Genomic DNA, 19,407 nt, shown 5'->3' on the forward strand with positions numbered 1-19,407 from the left:
ATATTGGCCATTCTAATAGGTGTGTGGTAGTATCTAATTGCTGTTTTAATTTGCATCTCCCTGATGAGGAAATATGATATGGAACATCCTTTAATATGCTTACTTGCCATCTGTACATCTTTGGTAGATTCTCCCAAGAAAACTCTGGTTCTGTTCAGAAGAACAGAAATGATGCTGGGCAGAAAAATAGCAGATGCCCACCACAGAAAATGATATAAATTTTATAGTAGAAGTTGTTTCTATATAGGCTTTACTTACAATGGGAAGAGCCCTTGGTAAATACATATGTCTATTTCTGAGTTCTAAGAAACTAGATATGTCACTTTTGGAAAATACACTATTTCTTTATTCTAGAGTCTTTCTGTTTAATGGGCAGTTGTCAAAATTCATTGAGTTGGGGGCAGCCCTGGTGGCGCAGCGGTTTAGCGCCGCCTGCAGCCCGGGGTATCGAGTCCCACATCGGGTTCCCTGCGTGGAGTCTGCTTCTCCCTCTGCCTGTGTCTCTGCCTCTGTGTGTGTGTGTGTGTGTGTCTCTATGAATAAATAAATAAAAACCTTTTTAAAAAAATTCATTGAGTTGGGAAATCAAGGAATCTAGTATTTGGCTCAGAATTAAAATAAATTTGTGTTTTAATTCAGTAAATCATGTAAATTTGCTCTCTTGCACTTTGGAGTGCTTGAATCTCAACTCTATCATTACTTTCTCTGTGTCCTTAGATAAGGTATGTAAATTCTCTGAACCTACATTTCCTCATTTTACAAGTGAGGATGATATAATCTGCTGTTTCTGGTTCTTGTGAGTATTAAATAAGCAAATGCTTAAAAACCAATTCATCAATGTCTAGAGTGGAGTAAGCATTTCACAAATGCTTCCTGTCATTAATATGTATGAAATATGGATGTTGAAACGATTTGCTTTGAAACAAAACAATGTATACCTATAGTACCTAAAAGAATTATGCACTATCTGCTTTTTTTTCTTTTTTAGTTTCCTTCAAATACACCAGAAATATGTTGTATTATTAGAGCAACACCAGGAACTAGACAAGTGAAAAGTAAAGGTGTTATTGTAAAGAAGAAGAAATATTCTCCACCTAAAGATATTCCCCAAGGTACTATTGTGTGAATGTAGAGCCTAGTTTTTGGATGATATAAAACGTTTTTTCATTGTAAATTCTTTATGCACACAGGAAGTACACTTGTAAACTGTATTCTGAAAGTTCTTGTACAAAGTGAAAATGGTAAAATTACAAAAAGTTTGGTTAGGTTTTAGAACTTGAGTAAAATATTTTTTTGAATGTCAGATATTTAATCTTGGAAAATTAGCTTATGCCATTGATTGAAATGTATTTATCTAGGATTACTTTTTCTTACAACTGTTTGAAATTTAGTGTTGTTGGCTCTCACTTTTAGTGAAAAGTGAAAATACTTTGTGAAAATTCTTTGTGAAAATACTTTTCAAATATTTTTGCGTTCACTTATCATTGGTTGAGAACTTCCTCTGTAAAAGGTACTGAGAGCTAAATATCTTATTATATCTCATTTATTTCTTACTATGGCTTTATAATAGGCAGATGTGTACTATTACCCTCATTTTATATGTGAAGAATCTGTGGCTTAAAGTGGTATGCAATTTGTCTAAGATCATACTGCTGGTAGTTGCAAGGAATTCAATCTTTCAAGGCTTTTAAACTCCAAGTTTATATTTTTCTGTTCTCCTAACTGTATATCAGACAGGATGTCTGATTAGTCATTGGAGCCTGGGAACTTTTATGAGTAAGAAAGCAGTTAAACAATTAAAATTTAATGGATTATGTACAACTTCAGTCCAACTAAACTGTCTTTTGCTCCTTGTCCCCATTTCTGCCACAGAGCCTTCCCTCAGCATTCCTCACAGAGGTCTTCTCTTTTTCCCTAAGTTCCTTGAATACTTTATTCAGTGCTACTCATTTGACACTTACTAACATATTACCACGTCACATAATTCACAATGCTAATTTTCCTATTCTTCAGGTTAGGAAATTTTCAAAGACAGAAACCACATAATAGATTTTGTTTTAATCTCTGTCTCTGATGACATTAGAATGGTGATAAGGAATAGTAGATGCCATGTCAGTTAGGGTTTTCCCAAAGAAGCAGAAGAGTAGAATATATCTACGCATATATACATATTCATATATATACACATATACATATGTGTTATTTTAAGGAATTGACTTAGGCAGTTGTAGAGTCTGGCTGAAACTGTAGGGTGGGTTAGAAAGTCTTGAGTAGGAGCTGATGATGCAGTCCTTAGGAGGAATTTCTTTTTTCTCAGAGAAGCCTCAGTTTTGCTCTTAAGGCCTTTTAACTGATTGGATGAGGTCTACCTAATTTCCTTTACTTAAAGTCCATTATTATAGATGTTAACCTTATCTACAAATTACCTTCACAGCAACACCAAAATTAATATTTAATTTAATTGGTTAATATAGCCTAACCAAGTTGACACATACAATTAACTATCACAGTCTACTTCATATCAACTTTGTAATCATATACCTCTCCTTAAACCATATTTAATCTATAATAAAGTAACAAAGTCATACTTCTCCCTAACATAATGCAGCTGTCCTACAAACAACCCAAAATGTGTCAATTCCTTCCCTAGAAGAGGATGCAAAATCCTTGGGTAGTGTTTACTCCTCTTCTTGATATCCTCTAACTCAAGTACTATAACATAGAGTTATCTTTTAATACATTTTATGTTAGACGATATAGGAATAAGGGAAGAAAACAAAGATATTTGCTTAAACAACTTTGGTGGACATAACTGTTATTTATAATTCTTCCTCCACTAGCATTTCACATTTCCTCTTCCGTCAGCAAGCACCTCAGCTGGTCATAGTTCTTAAAGTAGTGGGATAATATAAAACTCATTTAGTAGGGTCTGGGCCATTAGTCCTGCTTGGATAAAGTTGTTGTAATTTTCCATTGACCTTAATCACAGGGCATGGTAAGAGATGCCCTAAAGAATCTCCTGTATTCCAGACTTACTCTTCCTTGCCTCCATTGTGGAGGAAATTTCACGTTAGTGGTCAGGATCATTCACCCTAGATAGCACAGTAATTCCCTTCTTTGCTTGTTGATTCAGAGGCCTAAGGAGCCCAAAGCAGCCAGATGGCAGTCTTAGCTTCCAGTTTAATGGAATCATTGTTGTGTCTCATGGTGAAAGCATCCCTCCCTTTGGAACTAAGACCTCTAGACCAGCAGAGCATGGTCTGTCATGGGAGCAGGAAGCAGAAAATTTTGCTAGTGGGCTACTAAGGGTAATATTGAGTGATCTCATTTCCACCTCCATTTCTTGGTTCCTGGACCTGTGAATCGTGGCTGTGGGAGAAATAGCACCATATATTAGATGCTGATTCAGAGCATATACAACATTCTGGAGAATCTTGTCTCAGCCCTGCAAAATATTGCTGCCTAAAGGTTACTTCAACTGAGTCTTCAAAAGGCCATTCCACTAGTCTGTCAAGCCAACTGCTTCAAGATGGTGGAGGACATGGAAAGACTAGTAAATTCCATGAGCTTGGGCCTTTTGCCATACTTCTTGTGCTGTGAAGTGAGTTCTTTGATCAAAACAATGCTATGTGGGGTACCATGATGGTGGATAAAGTATTTTCTCAGTCCTTGGATGGTTGTTTTGGCAGTAGCATTGCATGCAGGACAGGCAAATTCATATCCAGAATAAGTGTCTATTCCAGTAAGAATAAAATGCTGTGCCTTTCTTGATGGAAATGGTTCAAGGTCATCAACCTGCCACCCAGTAGCTGGTTGATCACTCCAGGGAATGGTGCCATGGTGCCATACTGTGGATTCATTGTTAATCTCTGCTGCTAACAATTGAATATTCATCAGTGGCTATAGCCAAGTTAATATTAGTGAGTTGCTGGGCCCATGCATAACCACCATCCCTGCCACCATGGCCACTTTGTTTTTTAGTTTATTGGGTGATGACGGAGGTGGCTGGAGAAAGAGGCTAACTGGTATCCACAGAATGGTTCATATTATGATTCTTAAAGTTTTTGTCTGCTGAGATCACCCTTTGGTAGTATTCATAGGGGACACATATACCTACCTTCATGTTTTTGCCCATTAAGAGAGGTCTATCCATATACTTCTCTAAATTTCCTTGTCATCAGTTTTCCAAGGATGTCCCTTTTAGGTCCCTAACTATCCAGCCAAACTATTGGCCATAATCTGTGAATCAGTATATAACCATATATCTGGCTATTTCTCCTTCCAACAGAGTGAATAGTGAGATGTATTTCTTGAAGTTCTACCCACTGGAAAGATTTACCTTCACCAATTTCCTTCAGGGATGTCCCAGAAAGGAATGATAGGTCCTATAGATGACCCTTTTAGGTTTTGTCTGCATATCATGCAGAACCATCTGTAACCAAGTCTGAGGGTTTTTTTCCTCAGTCAGCGGGTTGTGGAGAACTCCCCAGGATGCCAAAAGTGCAGGCCGGGAGACAGAAGATAGCATAGCAGCAGTGGCAAACATGGGCATTTGGGCCATTTCCTCATCTAACTTACTTGTGCCTTTGGGGCTTGAGCTCAATTTCATATATATAACATTTCTATTTGACAATGCAGTGCTGTTCTGCACAGCCAGCTTTGTGGCTTGATATATCAGACTATGTATAATTCATGGTGGGCAGCTCAGTTCTCATTGTAACTTGGCATCCCATGGTTAAGTATTCAGGCTCTCCTAAGGCCCAGTAGCAGACCAAAAGCTGTTTTGTAAAAAGGAAAGTAGTTATTAACAGAAAATGCTAGAGATTTTCTCCAAAATCTTAAGGACTTGTGCTGTGATTCACCTACAATATCCAAACATGTTTCACTAACCCTTCAGGCACCATTGGATCTGCTAGATATTATGGTACAAGTGGCAGAGCATCTTGCATAGTAGCCTGGATCTATTGTAAAACTTTCTTTTATTCTGAGGCTCCCTCAAAACCAGTAGCTTTCAGGCTCTTAGTAAATGGGTTGGAGTAGTACACTTAAATGAGAAATATGTTGACTCTAAAAGCTAAAAAGGCTTACTAGGCATTGTGCCTCTTTTGTTGTTGTTGTTGTTGTTGTTGTTGTAGGAGGACCCAGATGCAACAACTTATTCTTTACCTTAGGAAGTTTATCTCTCATATCACTGGGCCCCTAGACATTTAACTGAGGTGGAAAGAGACCCAGCTATTCCATTTCCCTAGGCCAAGGAGACCCAGCAATTCACTCCCAAGAGTATATCCAACTGAAATATGTACATATGTTCATCAAAAGATGTTTGCTAGAATGTTCATAGCAGGGTTTAGATAATAGCCCTAAACAAGAAATAATCCAAATGCCCATCAGCAGTTGAATGGATTAATAAACTGTGGTACCTTCATTTGTTGGGAGTGCTATATAGCAGTGAGAATCAAAAATGTGCCGTTACATGCAACAGTATTGATAAATCTCACATAAGGAGTCAGATACAGTAGAGTACATTTAGCATTACTTATGTTTAGTACAAAGCTAGGCAAAACTAAACTATGATGAAAATCACCATAGTGGGCTATTAACTAGAAAGCGTTATGAAAGGAAGTTCTAGGGTATCATTAGTGTTTTGTTTCATTATCTGAATGCTGGTTACATGGGTATAGTAAGTCTGTGAAAACCCATGAAGCTTTACAGTACATATATGCATACTTTTCTGCGTAAATGCTATACTTCAATAAAAAGTTAAAAAATAAAAATAGAGAAACTTCTCTTAATTTGATCTTTTTGGCCAGCCATATTAATTTATGACATGAGGTAATGTCACAATTCTGGGTGTAAAAATTCATAAGTATGCAACAAATCAAAACTAAAATGAGTCTGGAAAGTTTTCCTGAAAGTTTAGACTGAAATTTTTAGTTTAATTCAGAGACCCCTCTGAAGAATGTTGAACCAATTATGCCACCTCCTGGCTTCTTTCAAGACTCTCACCTCATTTGGCAGCCTCTTCATTTAAGTAATTCCCTTTCAACTTCTGGCCACTTGTCTCTGCCTTTCCTTTAGTAAAAATAGCAAAGCCCCAAGCTAACTAGTGATCGTGTTATTTTAAACATGTAACAGCCTATTTTTAGTCCTGGCATTTAACATTTAGCTAGTTTGGCAGTTATCTAATCAGGACTGCAGGATGAAGCTCCCTTTTGATGACCTAGGACCCCTGTTCATTATGATGCTTGTTTATTAATAATGCTGATTTGAGAAAAAATGTGGTGAAAATGAACTACTAGAAGAGTCCAAAAGAGATGTGGTATGGGTAAGTAGAAGTTTGAGAACAGTGACAGCCCAACGAAAGAGGCTTTAGAAAACATCCAGTCCACAGTTTCTCAATGTATGGTCCTCTGACCACCTACACCAGAATTATTGTAGACCTGACAAATTACATTCCCTAGAGCTGTGGCACAAGGATCTGCAATTTGAAGAACTCTCACAGTGATTCCAATAAGCACTAAAATTTCAAAGCCATTTATTTTTTTAAAAAAAGATTTTATTAATTTATTCATTCATGAGAGACGCAGAGAGAGAGAGAGAGAGAGAGTGAGAGAGAGAGGCAGAGGCACAGGCAGAAGGAGAAGCAGGCTCCATGCGGGACTCGATCCCGGGTCTCCAGGACCATACCCTAGGCCTAAGGCAAGCACTAAACTGCTGAGCCACCCAGGGATCTCATCAAAGCCATTCAATGAGCTAGTCTATTTTGTTCATTTTACATAATAAAAATGACCTAGCCAGATCAATAAATGACTCGTCCGAATTAACACAACTTATTACTGGTAGAATCAGAATTAGAACTTAGCTTTCTTGGTTTGCAATATTTTGGCTGGGTGGTTGTCAAACAAGGCATGGGGAGTGGAATAGGTAAGTCTGAGTTTCTCAGCTCATCCATACAGAGTAGTTTTGCTTCTCTTTGTTTTATACATTGGACTTCTGTATTCTATTTAAAGAGAGACTTTTTTTTTTTTTGGCTGAGAAGAAGCCTGGGAAATCATTTCTTTGTACTTCTTACAGTTACAGCAAGAGATGTCTAATACATTATTACTTCTATTTGGCCAACAAGCTTGTATTACACACTGCGCTATTAGCTGCAGATAGGAGTACAGCCTCAGCCCTCCAGGGCTTACGGCCTAGTGATGAGACAGATCTCACAGTCTTCTGTCCAACATGATAAAACTGGAACAAGGCACTGCAGGAATCCAGGAGGGGATACTTTTACCTTTGCTTTGGAAGACTTCGAAACTAACTACCTTTTGGAAAATCAGACAAAACTTGAAGCTATCCTTATAATAAGGTTTTTTTTATTTCTCTTTTATTTTGATCTTTAGAATGCATGATGAATAATGTGTTAAAAGTTCATATCTCAAGCTTGTAGTATAATAAGAGCCTTTAACTGGATACACATACATCTTTAGTGAGAAATTTGAGTTTTTAGATAATATGGCAGAAATATGACAAATGAGATGGAAAAGGGTTTGAGTATCCTAGGAATGGTAGTAGAAATCACTTAAGAGTAAGACATCCCTAAGTTCAAAACCTAGCTCTGTCACATGAGTAAGTTTCTTAAATTCTCTGACCTTTAGCCTCCTATCTGTAAAATTGGCATAATAGTAGTACTTATCTCAGAGAGTTGTTGTAAGGACTAGAGGTAAACTATGTAAGGCATCTGAAATCTAATAGTCACTCATTATGCAAGAAGTATTACTTATTTCTGTAGACTAGGTTAATTCCTCAAGACTAAGTTTTTCTTTTTCTCTTTGGAAATTATTCTTCATTAAATTGGAAAAAGCCTTAAATATATGGTATTGTTATATTTGATGATATATTTGGTTGTGCCATCATGTGTAAAGAATATAGCAGGTAATTGGGCAGCCCCGGTGGCTCAGCAGTTTAGCACCGCCTTCATTCAGCCCAGGGTCTGATCCTGGAGACCTGGGATCGAGTCCCACGTGGGACTCCCTGCATGGAGCCTGCTTCTCCCTCTGCTTGTGTCTCTGCCTCTCGCGCTCTCTCGCTCTCTCTCTGTGTCTCATGAATAAATAAATAAATAAAATCTTAAAAAAATGAAAGTAGTTATGCTTGGCTGGAGTGGAGATTGGACTCTGAGAATTGAGTCTTGAGTAGTTGTCAGAGGACAAACTGTGGAGAGCCTCCTATGTCACACTGACTTTTGACTTTTCTGGTCAAATTTTTAATTAAATCATTCTGGTTAGAAGTTTTTCAATGACTTGAAAAGAAGTGAGCTTAGAAATAGAAAGATTGGGTGGGAGCTTTACAAAAGTCCTGAAGAACAGAGTTGAGAGTATCTGAGTGTATCTCAAAGTGTAGTGCTCAGACCAGCTAGGTAATTTATAAATAATGCATATTCACAGGTCATTGGTTCAGTGATCTGATTCAGTACTTCTGAGGTTTGAGAAGCAGTTTAAACTAAAAATGTGTATTGGTATAATTGCCAGGGCTTAGTGACTGATTAGGTACTGGTACAGGGTGGTGAGAGAAAAGGACAGTTAAAGGATGACTCCCATCTCTCCACTATTGTAAAGTTTCAGGAATGATATGTTCTAGGTGATGTCCATCCTTGGATAATGTGTGAAGCCAGAGTAGGGGTAGGTGAGACTAAGTAGTTGAGTGGGCCAATTACCAACTTGGGAAGTTACTACAAACTGGTAGGGAGCAGATTACTGGGGCCAGTTTTCAAAGTTTTTTAATAAATGAGCAGATACTGTCTGAGGTCAGTAAAGAAAACAATAGGGAAGAGTAGAGGGTAGAACAGGCAGTGCTTCCCAAATTTTAATGTGCTTGTGAATTGCTTGTTAAAGTGGAGATTTTGATTCATTGGATCTATAATGGAGAGACCAACTTTCTACTTTTCTTTTAATTTCTTTTTCTTTTTTTTAAATTTACTCATGAGAGGCACAGAGAGAGAGAGAGAGAGAGGCAGAGACACAGGCAGAGAGAGAAACAGGCTTCACACAGGGAGCCCGATGTGGGACTTGATCCCGGGTCTCCAGGATCATGCCCTGGACTAAAGGCGGCACTAAACCGCTGAGCCAACCCGGCTGCCCCAGATTCTACATTTCTAATTAATGTGATGATGAAATTATTGGTCCATGGACCACAGTTTGAACAGTTGAAGATAGAAGTCTCTGGTATTCAAACTTATCTGCATATCAGACTTTCCTGGATATTTGAGTCCCTTGTCAAGAGATTCTAATCTAATTGGTATGAAGTTTGACCTGTATGAAGGTACAATGAAGTTTTAGAATGATTGATAAAGGCCAGGGGCTGAAGTATGTCATAGTATGAAAGTGGCAGTGGGAATAGATAAAACTGGCTCCACTTCGAGTCTCCTGGAACCAAATGTTAGGGACAAAGTCCTCAGAATCCTGTATTGGGAAGAACCTGGGTTTAGCTACAGCAAAGAGTAGGAGAATACAAAGGAAGGGTGGGTAGGAAAATGTGGGAGGCTTCTTCCTGAGTAGTGGTTGAGGATGAGAAGCACAACTGGGTTACATGGCTGGAGTTAGAGGCCTTGTTAAGGCCACTGACGGCCATCTTTGCTGGGATTCCTATTGGAATGTTATCGAGTAGGTCTTTTTGTGTCTTCAAAGAGATATCCTCAGCATGTCCAGGAAGGAGTGAGCCAGCTATTCCCTTTTTAAAAATTATTTTTTAATGGCCTCTGGATTTCTAAGGCTTGACAGGATGAAACTACATTGGCTGGGTGTCAAGAGTTCTTGCCCCCAAGGATTGGTTATTAATAATTATTGGACACCTTCTTGTGATGTATCTGAAATAATCTATTGTTATATATTTATCTCCAGATATTATAATAAAAACAAATGACAGAATGTAGCAGCCATCTGAATTTTCACCACTTTGAAGATCTACATGAATGTGAAGTCAAAGTCCATAAAACAGAATGTCTGCCTAAAAGTAGAGTAATTCAAAGATCAAAATTCTCTTAATTATTTGTGATATATTCTGGTGATGGAATTCTACTGAGATTACTTTTAATCAGTAAAGAAACATTCTTCTGAATGCCTCTTCAATATATGTATTTGTACTGTAAAATAAGAACAAATAACTTGTATACTAAACAGATGATTTCAGCTATTTATAGAGAGCAAAATACCAGGTTACTATGTAACTTCCTTTGTATTTTTTTCCCCAAGGTTTGTCCTCTGTATGCAGTAAAAGTAGTAAAGTTTTTGAAGTACTAAAAATGAAAATGCTTATATTACGAGCTATTTTTAACAGAACTTAATTGAAACCACATGAGTGAGAGACCTAATTCCAGGTCTGGCTGAAAGAAACTCTATACTCAAGTTTGCTGAAGCAGGGAATGTGGAATATGGACAATCAATCATACACTAAGTTTTTGATATATCACCTCATCCTCAAACCTCCTTTAGCTAATACTGTCTGTAAGATTCTGTGCATTTGTGTGTATGTGATATTATTTGTTACAGCATCTCCACACTGCCCTTTCTAAAAAGAAGCAGTCCTGTTGTCAGTGAACATAGTACAGTCATAAAACTGTTGGTAAAATTTTAGTTCTTGATCATTTACTAATATTATCATACATAAAAGTAAATAAGATTAAATTTTTCAAAGCTGCTTCAATAAGAAAGAAAATTCTAAAATCGATGAACCAATTTGAGTTTGTGTAGACTATTTAGCATTCATTTTTAAAGAGGAGTTCCATGAAGATATTTTTATAAATGATTTGACAAGGTCTTTAACAGACCTATTTGTGATTTCTATTTCACATTTCCATCTAGAGGTGAACTATAGGAAAGTTGTTAGGAAATGTTGAAGAGACCTTTAAAGATGAATGCTAAAACCAAATTTAGATCTGAATTTTTATTTTTATTTTATTTTATTTTATTTTAAATTTTTATTTATTTATTTATTTATTTATTTATTTATTTATTTATGATAGTCACAGAGAGAGAGAGAGAGGCAGAGACACAGGCGGAGGGAGAAGCAGGCTCCATGCACCGGGAGCCTGATGTGGGAGTCGATCCCGGGTCTCCAGGATCGCGCCCTGGGCCAAAGGCAGGCGCCAAACCGCTGCGCCACCCAGGGATCCCCTAGATCTGAATTTTTAAATTTATTTTTACTTTTTAAAAGATTTTATTTATTTATTCATGAGAAACACACAGACACAGGCAGAGGGAGAAGCAGGCTCCATGTAGGGAGCCTGACATGGGACTCGATCCCAGGTCTCCAGGATCAGGCCCTGGGGTGAAGGCAGCGCTAAACCACCGAGCCACCTGGGCTGTCCATTGTGATGTTTTTAAAAGTAGAAATGTGACAAGCAGTGTGGGGAAGAAGAAATGAAATAGAAGGCCTATTCTCTACTTTCAAGGAGTTTATCATCCAAGTGGGAAGTGACAGAACAAATTACTTGATAGTTTCTAATCAGGTGGTGGGTTCCTGTGGGAAAGAATGACACCTGATTCTTAGGCTGGACCTGATAGGGCTGGGGGAAATAAATACTTATTACTTCATATCACTGATAAGGAACATAGAGCTATCTCAGAAAGTGATAAATACTAAGACCAGGCTGATGTGATTTAGAAAGTGACAGAGCCTGGATTTGAAGGCAAGACTATTTAAGCCCAATTTTTTTTTTTTATCAGCTAGAGCATAGGGAAAAGTGGGAGGGGAAAAGGAGTTGCAACTGGCATTTAGGAGGCTTAGGGGTAGAGGGTATGAGTTCAATTATGATTAAGAGGAAGGAAAGTAAAATAAGCTTGATGGCTATCTAGAAGGCTTGAGAAGTCCAAAGAAGATTACTGCTGGCCAATCCTATGAGAAAGTTGTACTCTTAACTTCCTATCTGTGGGGAGGCCTCAGAGATCTTTCAGTGAAACTCCCTAGAAGAGCATCAAAGAAAGAGTTCTTTTCTTCTGGAGAGAGGGTGTTCATAGTTTTCATCACATTTTCAAAGTGTCTTAAAAAAAAACAACAAAGTGTCTGTGATCTAAAAACGGTTAATAATGGGACTGGACCCCTTTACTTCAATATATAACTGATTAATTTTAAGCATTTAAAAATTTCAAATTATACTTCATGAAAAAAAATCTCAGGTCATATGTACCCAGAAAATCCAGTTGCAAATGCATGAAGGGGCAGACGTGATGTCATTTCCATTTAAAAATTTGTAACTGGACTGTTTTTTCACCTCTCCAAGGTATAATTTATCATGGTTCAGTTGTGAATAGCCTCTTTATTTCATATCATGTTTATATGAACGTATAAGACTTTCCAGATCAAAGTGATCTACAACCTCTTCTACTCTAATGTTGATTTCTAACCTGTATTTTAAAATGTTGACCCATCTTACAGCTTAAGTCCTCCCTTGACTCCATATATTCTTCAATGTACCCATTCTTCACTCTTTTACACCCAGATTTCCTAAAAAGAGTGCTGTCTACTTTTGCACTAGTCCCTCACTCCTCAGCCCTTCCTCCTCCTCCACCTACTCCCAATACACACGCAGTCTGGCTTCAGCTCTGGTTCTCCACTGACACTGCTCCACTCAAGGTTACCGCCAATCTCCTTGATGCTAATCTAAGGGGTATTTTTCAGTTCTCATCTTACCCAACCTCTCTCTCCCAGATAATGATATTGCAGACTAGTGCTCTCTTCTTGAAAGCCTCCAGTAAGGAATGACCTCTTGGAAACATTACTCTCCAGGCTTTCATCCAATCTCCAGCTCTTTCTCTTCCATTTCTTCTGAAGGCTCTTTCTCCTCTGTCCAGTCCTTAAATTTTGGTGCTTCCTAGTGTCCTCTCTAGGGTCTCTTCTCATGTTACATAGTCTCCCTGAGTGATCTCATCTCTCTCTGACTTCAGTTAGAGACCCCAGTGCAGTTGACCCCAAGCTTTTGTAACTGCCATGGATTTATGTAGTGGACATAAGTGGTGGTATCTCTGCATCTGTCCCCCAGGAGACTAGTTGTCCTTCTTTGTATTCCCACAGCATTCTGTACTTGCCCACATCATAGTATTTATCATAATGTTAATTATAATAATTACAATTAATTGCTTGTCACATTCTTTTCTTTTCTTCCCAGATTGTCAGGTCCTTGAGTGAAGGAACTACACTTGTTCGTTATTGTGTTTCAATTTCCTTCTACCTCCATATTAATTGGGTTTTGAATTTCCAAGCCATATGATTTAGGTGGGATTGATCCCATCCTTAGTTCCAGGGGTGGGCCATAAATAGTTTTAATAAATTTTGTTTTGTTTTGTTTTAATAAATTAACATATCTCTCCCAACTCTGGCACAATGATTGGTTTAGGAATGAGGCCAAGGCCTAATATGATCCTATTGCTATAAAGCTCAGAGATTTTTTTCTGGGACAGATTTTTCCTTTTTCTCTTGGATTTTTATCCAAACAGATTTTACCAGAAAGGAAAGTTGCTGGCAGCCACCTGTGTCCACAAATGGAGACCTGGGAATGGAATTCATGCAGCAAAATTAGAACTGTGTTAGAGAAACTGGATTCTCGATATCATTGTTGCAGTCCCTGGATGCATCTGTGTCTGAACTTTCCATCTACTTTAGGTCCAGTTCTGAGAGCTAATCAGTTTCTTTTTAGAACTATGCTAGTTTAGCTTGGTTTTCTATCATGTGTAACATAGGACATCCTGACTGATGAACTAAACCAAGGCCTGCCTAGACTTCTAGATTGGTATAGCCAGATGCTTACTTGTCATTACTACGTAGGTTCTCATGGCATCTCCTTTTCAACACAAACTAACGTGAAGTTATTTTCCCCATTAAATAGTTCTTCAATTTTCTGTTTCAGTGTTAGATATTTTCAGCCATCCATGTTACTTGAGCCAGAAATTTGGCTATCAGCCGTGACTCCTTCCTTTCTCTTATTTTCTTATAGGCAGTCATTCATGGAGTCCTGTTACTAAACAGCCCTCAGTATTTTCTACTTCTCTCTATTCCTTTGGCTTTTCTCTGAATTCATGCCAGTATTTTCCTGTGTGGTTTGGTGTAACAACCTTACCACTAGATTCTCAACTTTTATTCTTTTGTACCCTATACTTAATTTTCCACAATGCATCCAGAAGGAGCTTTCTAAAATGTTCATCTCATCATGTTTTCTGCTGAAAATCCAATGTGTTTTGAATAAAGTATGATCTTTTAAATTTATTTTACATAGTTTTCTTATTTTAGTTCAATGTTACCACTAGATTATATTATAGGTCACTGAATTTTTATACTTTCTCTTGCCTCCAGCCTTGCATGTGCTCTTCCATCTGCCTGAAAGACAACTCCTCTGCCCACATCCTCTTTTCTTCAGCTTCTCCTATTTTTATTTTTAATTCCTATTCATTACTTCCTTCAGAAAACTCTCCTCAATTCCCCCAAAAGGCTAATATTTCTCTTTGTATCCCCATGGCATCCTGTAATTGGCCACTTCATAGCATTTGTCACAGTGCACTAAAATTGCCTGTCAAATTCCTTTTTTTTTTCTTTTTACCCCTAGGCTGTAAGTTCTTCAAGTGTAAAAATCACATCTTGTTCTTCAGTGTATTTCTAGGTTCTAGCACAGCTGCCAGACACATTAAATATATTCAGTATTTGAAAAATATTTGTTGAAAAAATGTTATTCATACAAGTGTGTCATATAAAAGACCTTCTTTTGTATACATCTAATAGAATTCAAGGTGAGGATTTCAAACCAATTTATTTTATATTGAAGGTAAAAGTTTGAGTTCTTAAAACCACTTCTCGCAATGTGTAATAACTTTTTGTCTACTTGCTGGTTTCTTAAGGGCCAGGCTATACCTGTCTTATTTATTATTGAACTCTTAGCACCTAGAGCATAGTGAGTACTTGATATCACCATCTCTCTCTTTTTTTGAGATTATATATATCTATATGTGTGTGTGTATATAATATATATTTATTTATATTTGGGACAGAGAGAGAGCACAAGCAGGGGGAGGAACAGAGGGGAAGGGAAAAGGAGGGGGAAAGAATCTCAAGCAGACTGCATGCTGAGGATGGAGCCCAATGTGGGGCTCAATCTCAGGACTCTAAGATTATGACCTGAGCTGAAATCAAGAGTCAGGCACTTAACCGACTGAGCCACCCAGGTGCCCCATCTTCTTTTGATTATTTGTTAGCATACAAAATTCTCTAATATCTTCCATTTTTTTTAAAAGAAAAAAACAATTTTTACCTCCTCCAATCTCCTTTTACCCCGCATTTCTCTGTTCCGTATCTCAACAAAGCAGAGGTATTGTCTCTCCTTGCTTTACCACTTCCTTTCTACCTTTTTTGTTTTTAAACACACTCCTTTCAGGTTTTGCTCACATGACTCCACTGAAACTACTCTGTCAAGGTGTCCAGGTTGGGAAATCTAATGGACACTTAGATTTTCAGCAACATTCAACACAGTGGAGCCTTCCTCCTTTTGGGCATGTTTTTCTTCTCTCCTTATTCTTCTTTGCTGGATCCTTTTCTTCAAGACCTACAAGTGTTGTCCCTGTTGAGTCTTAGTCCTGGACCCTCTTCTACACGTACACATTCTCCCTAGGTAAACTCATCCATTCCATTCTTTCCAGTGCCTCCAAAATTTATCATTCCAGTCCTGTCTTCTCCCCATATATTCTACTCAGGATCTCTACATGGATATCTAGAAGACAATTAAAACTCAATATATCCATTCTTAATATGCTTGATTTTCTTTGTCTAACCTGTATTTTCCCTGGTCATTCTATTGGGAAATGACTTCCATTTAGATGCTTAAGGGAAAAACCAAGAAATTAATCCTTGGTTTTTCTTTCCTTCACTTCTATCACAAGTCTTGTTGGCTGTAACTCCAGAATAACTCCAGTTAGCCATCATTCACTTTCACTGAAAATACACAATAGCCTCCTATACAGTTTCTCTGCTTCCATTCTCATTCTTTATAATCCTTTCTCCTCAAATCAAGCCGGAGTAATCTTCCAGAGTCATTAATGCAGCATGTTCCTCTCCTGTTTTAAACTCCTGCAGTAGCTCCCATCACATTTAATCTAACTGCTTTGTTGTGATTTACAAGGTACCTACATAATGTGGCTCTTTGTGTCTTTGTAACCACCTCTCAAACATCTTCCTCTTCCCAGAGTGCACTCAGCTTCTCTGGTCTCTTTCTTATTCTTCAAACAACTCAAACCCATTTCTGCCTCAGAGCCTTTGTACTTTTTCTTCTCTTTGCCGGAATGTTCATTACCTTCTTTGCACAGCTGTTTCCTTTTCATTGTTTAGACCTCAGTTTAAATCCCACATCTTTGGAGAGAACTTCCTGACCACCGTATCTATATTTGGCCCCCTCCAGATGCCTGCTATCAACTATTTTATTCCTAGCTCCTAGCACAATATGCACACATATCCTTTATTTTGCCTGTCCCACTGAGAACAGGAGTAGGGACTTCTGTTCAGCCCTATGTCCTCAGCTCCTGCAACAGAATCTGAGACCTTGGAGGTCCGCAAGAAATATTGGTTGAATAAATGAATGTTTAGGTTTTCTGGTGTCTTAAACTATTGCCATTCCTTTATTATATAGTAGTAAATCATCAGTTGGTTTAAGAGTTTTTAAAAATGAGGTACCAGGGTATCTGGGTGGTTCAGTAGGTTAAGTGCCTGCCTTTGCCTTAGGTCATGATCGCAGAGTCCTGGGATCAAGCCCCACATCAGGCTCTCTGCTTATCCGGGAGTCTCCCTTTCTCTCTGCTCTACCCCTTGCTTATGCTCTCTCTCTCTCTAATAAATAAAAAAATCTTAAAAACAACAACAAAACTGAGGTACCCTGAGTCCATCAGGCAGTTTTACTTGACCATCTAGATTCTGAATGTTTTATTCTGTGACATTCTCAGTGAAAATTTAACTTGTTTCAGGAAATTCAGCACAATCGAGACATGCTTATTAACAGGTGCTTAAGGGAGCAAAATTTTTTTTTTGCCACTTTTTCCATATCTGTAACCAGAAGAGAGTGCCCTTGTCTTTTATATTATTGGAAGCAGGTGGACACAGACCCATAGGCTGTTGGGGTTTTGGAGAGGCTCAATCACCTACTTGAGTGAAAGTGCAGGGCTTATGCCTAACCTAACACAACATTTACACATTCATACAATATTAACCAAACATAACAATAACTTTATTTCTCACATTTCCTCCTTGCTGACTCCCTAAAGTAAAAGAGGCTACTTTAAGATACCTCAGTCTCTTTGTGGGAAGAGGTAGTGTTAAGTAAAAGAGAAAAAAGACAATGTACACTGTTACTGAATTTGAAATTATTTTCAAGTGGTCTGCATAATTAAGTATAGTTACATGTCTTCTTTTATAACAAACCTATATCATTTCAGTCTTATTCTGTAATTTGAATATTACCCTGCAACATAAAGGAAATACGGTAAATTTTTTTCTGTACCTTCAAGAATAAGGCTAAATGAGGCTACAGAAATGAAGTTATTACATATTAGAGAATACTAAAACAAAGTATCTCTTATGCAAGCAGTAATGTTCTTTCCCTTACTATTAATATCTATAATTATCTTGTGAAGTAACTTTTTCCCAAGATGAAACTACACCAGGTTATTGTATTTAGAAACTTACTTCTGAGGGGACAAGGAAATACTCTTCTCTGTGCCAGCCATGGACCAGCTATGAGTCTTCAGTGTCAATGGTTCTATATACATAGGCTAGAGCCTATTTCCACTTGAGCTCATCTAGTGTACTTGCTATTATAAAAGCAAAATAAAATGTCCCCAAATGAGTGATTAATTGACTTATAGGGTGTGCATTTTCTCACTTTTAAAAATTGCATTGACTTCATTTTTTGTTTACAAAAATGTTATTCCTTGTTCACATTTTTTGGGGAGTGGGGTGGGAAATACAGTTAATCCTTGAGCAACATAAGTTTGAACTGTGCAGTTCCTCTTATATGTAAATTTTTACAGTTCAGTACTATAGATGTATTTCCCTTATGATTTTAGTATTTTTTTCTCTAGCTTACTTTATCATAAGAAACACTATATAATACATGCTTTGTGTTAGTCGACTGTTTATGTTATTGATAAGGCTTATATTTAACTAGCTATTAGTAGTTAAGTTTTTTTGGGGGGGGGGGCGTCTAAGTTATACTTGGATTTTTGACCTTACAGGGTTTGGGGCTCCTTGTGCCCACCTTGCTGAAGTGTCAACTGTATACATAGTTCCTTTTATCTTATTAGAAATCTTTCTCTGTTTGGTGCCAGAATCCAGAGGATTATCTTTACACGTGACATAGTCCTGCTGTTTTGTATTGCCCAGTAAGTTCCGGAGTTTGGGAAATGTACAGAGGAACTTTGAATGAATCTTAACCTGACAACCTCAAACGTCACTTTCTCAGAGAGACCTACCCCATTCCCTCATCTCATTGCTTAATTCATTCAGAAGCTAGTCCTAAAATTACCTTGTTTACTTATTTATTATCTCCTTATATGGAAAGTTAGCTCTGATTTGTGCTTACTTTGAATCCCCAGCACCTGGACCAAAGGCACTTAAGCATTTGCCGAATTAATAAATTAATTTCTTGGGGTACCTAGGTGGCTCAGGTCCTGATCTCAAGGTCCTGGGATTAAGCCCCATTGGGCTCTTGGCCCAGCAGGGAGTCTGCTTTTCATCTCTGCCTCTCCCCTACTCAAATAAATACATAGATAAAATCTTGAAAAAATAAATTTCTTAATCGTCTATAAGTAGTGCTTTAAAAAAATCTGACCTCATCAAGTTGGGTGAAACTCACCATGTTGGTTGCTGAAATTCTCAGATACACAGTCTGTTTTCTTTTTTCTGTATTACACCACTTATTTTAAATTTTAAACTATAGTTGCAAATTAGTGGGGGTCAGTAGACAATCAAGGAAAATAGAATTTGGTTTGTCTGCCTAATTAAATGAAAATTTCAATATTAAAAAAAATGTAGCCCTTGAACCTCTTATTAGTTATTTCCTGACATCCATATATGCCGAGAATTTTATCCCCGGATAACAAATTCCTAATTCTGTAGGGGGAGTGTGTGAATAAATGGTGAAAATTTACAACATCACTTTGATGGGAACCCTGATAAAATCGGGGGTCCTGGGTTTACTAAGACTGTAAAATCATTTTTTGAGCAATGTTTTTTTTTCTTTTCCTTTGGAAAGCAGTCTTCCTCGTATCAAACCCGTTTGTTTACAGTTCCATTGTCGAATTCCTCTCTCCCTGTACACCCAGACGTTGAGATACAGCTTAAGTGTTAAATCTAAATCTCCTATCCTTAGTTCTCAGAAAAGGCCAATTCCTGTTGTCA

At 37.7% G+C, this 19,407-nt stretch overlaps 1 protein-coding gene across 2 annotated transcripts in view; it reads left to right on the top strand.

The window, feature by feature from the left end:
* The window catches only part of FNIP1 (folliculin interacting protein 1), a 183,661-nt gene that overhangs the window by 9,180 nt on the left and 155,074 nt on the right, over positions 1-19,407 (top strand). The gene's annotated exons all lie outside the window — the stretch shown is intronic.

The sequence above is a fragment of the Vulpes vulpes genome, chromosome 12, assembly GCF_048418805.1.
Source record: "Vulpes vulpes isolate BD-2025 chromosome 12, VulVul3, whole genome shotgun sequence".
NCBI lineage: Eukaryota > Metazoa > Chordata > Mammalia > Carnivora > Canidae > Vulpes > Vulpes vulpes.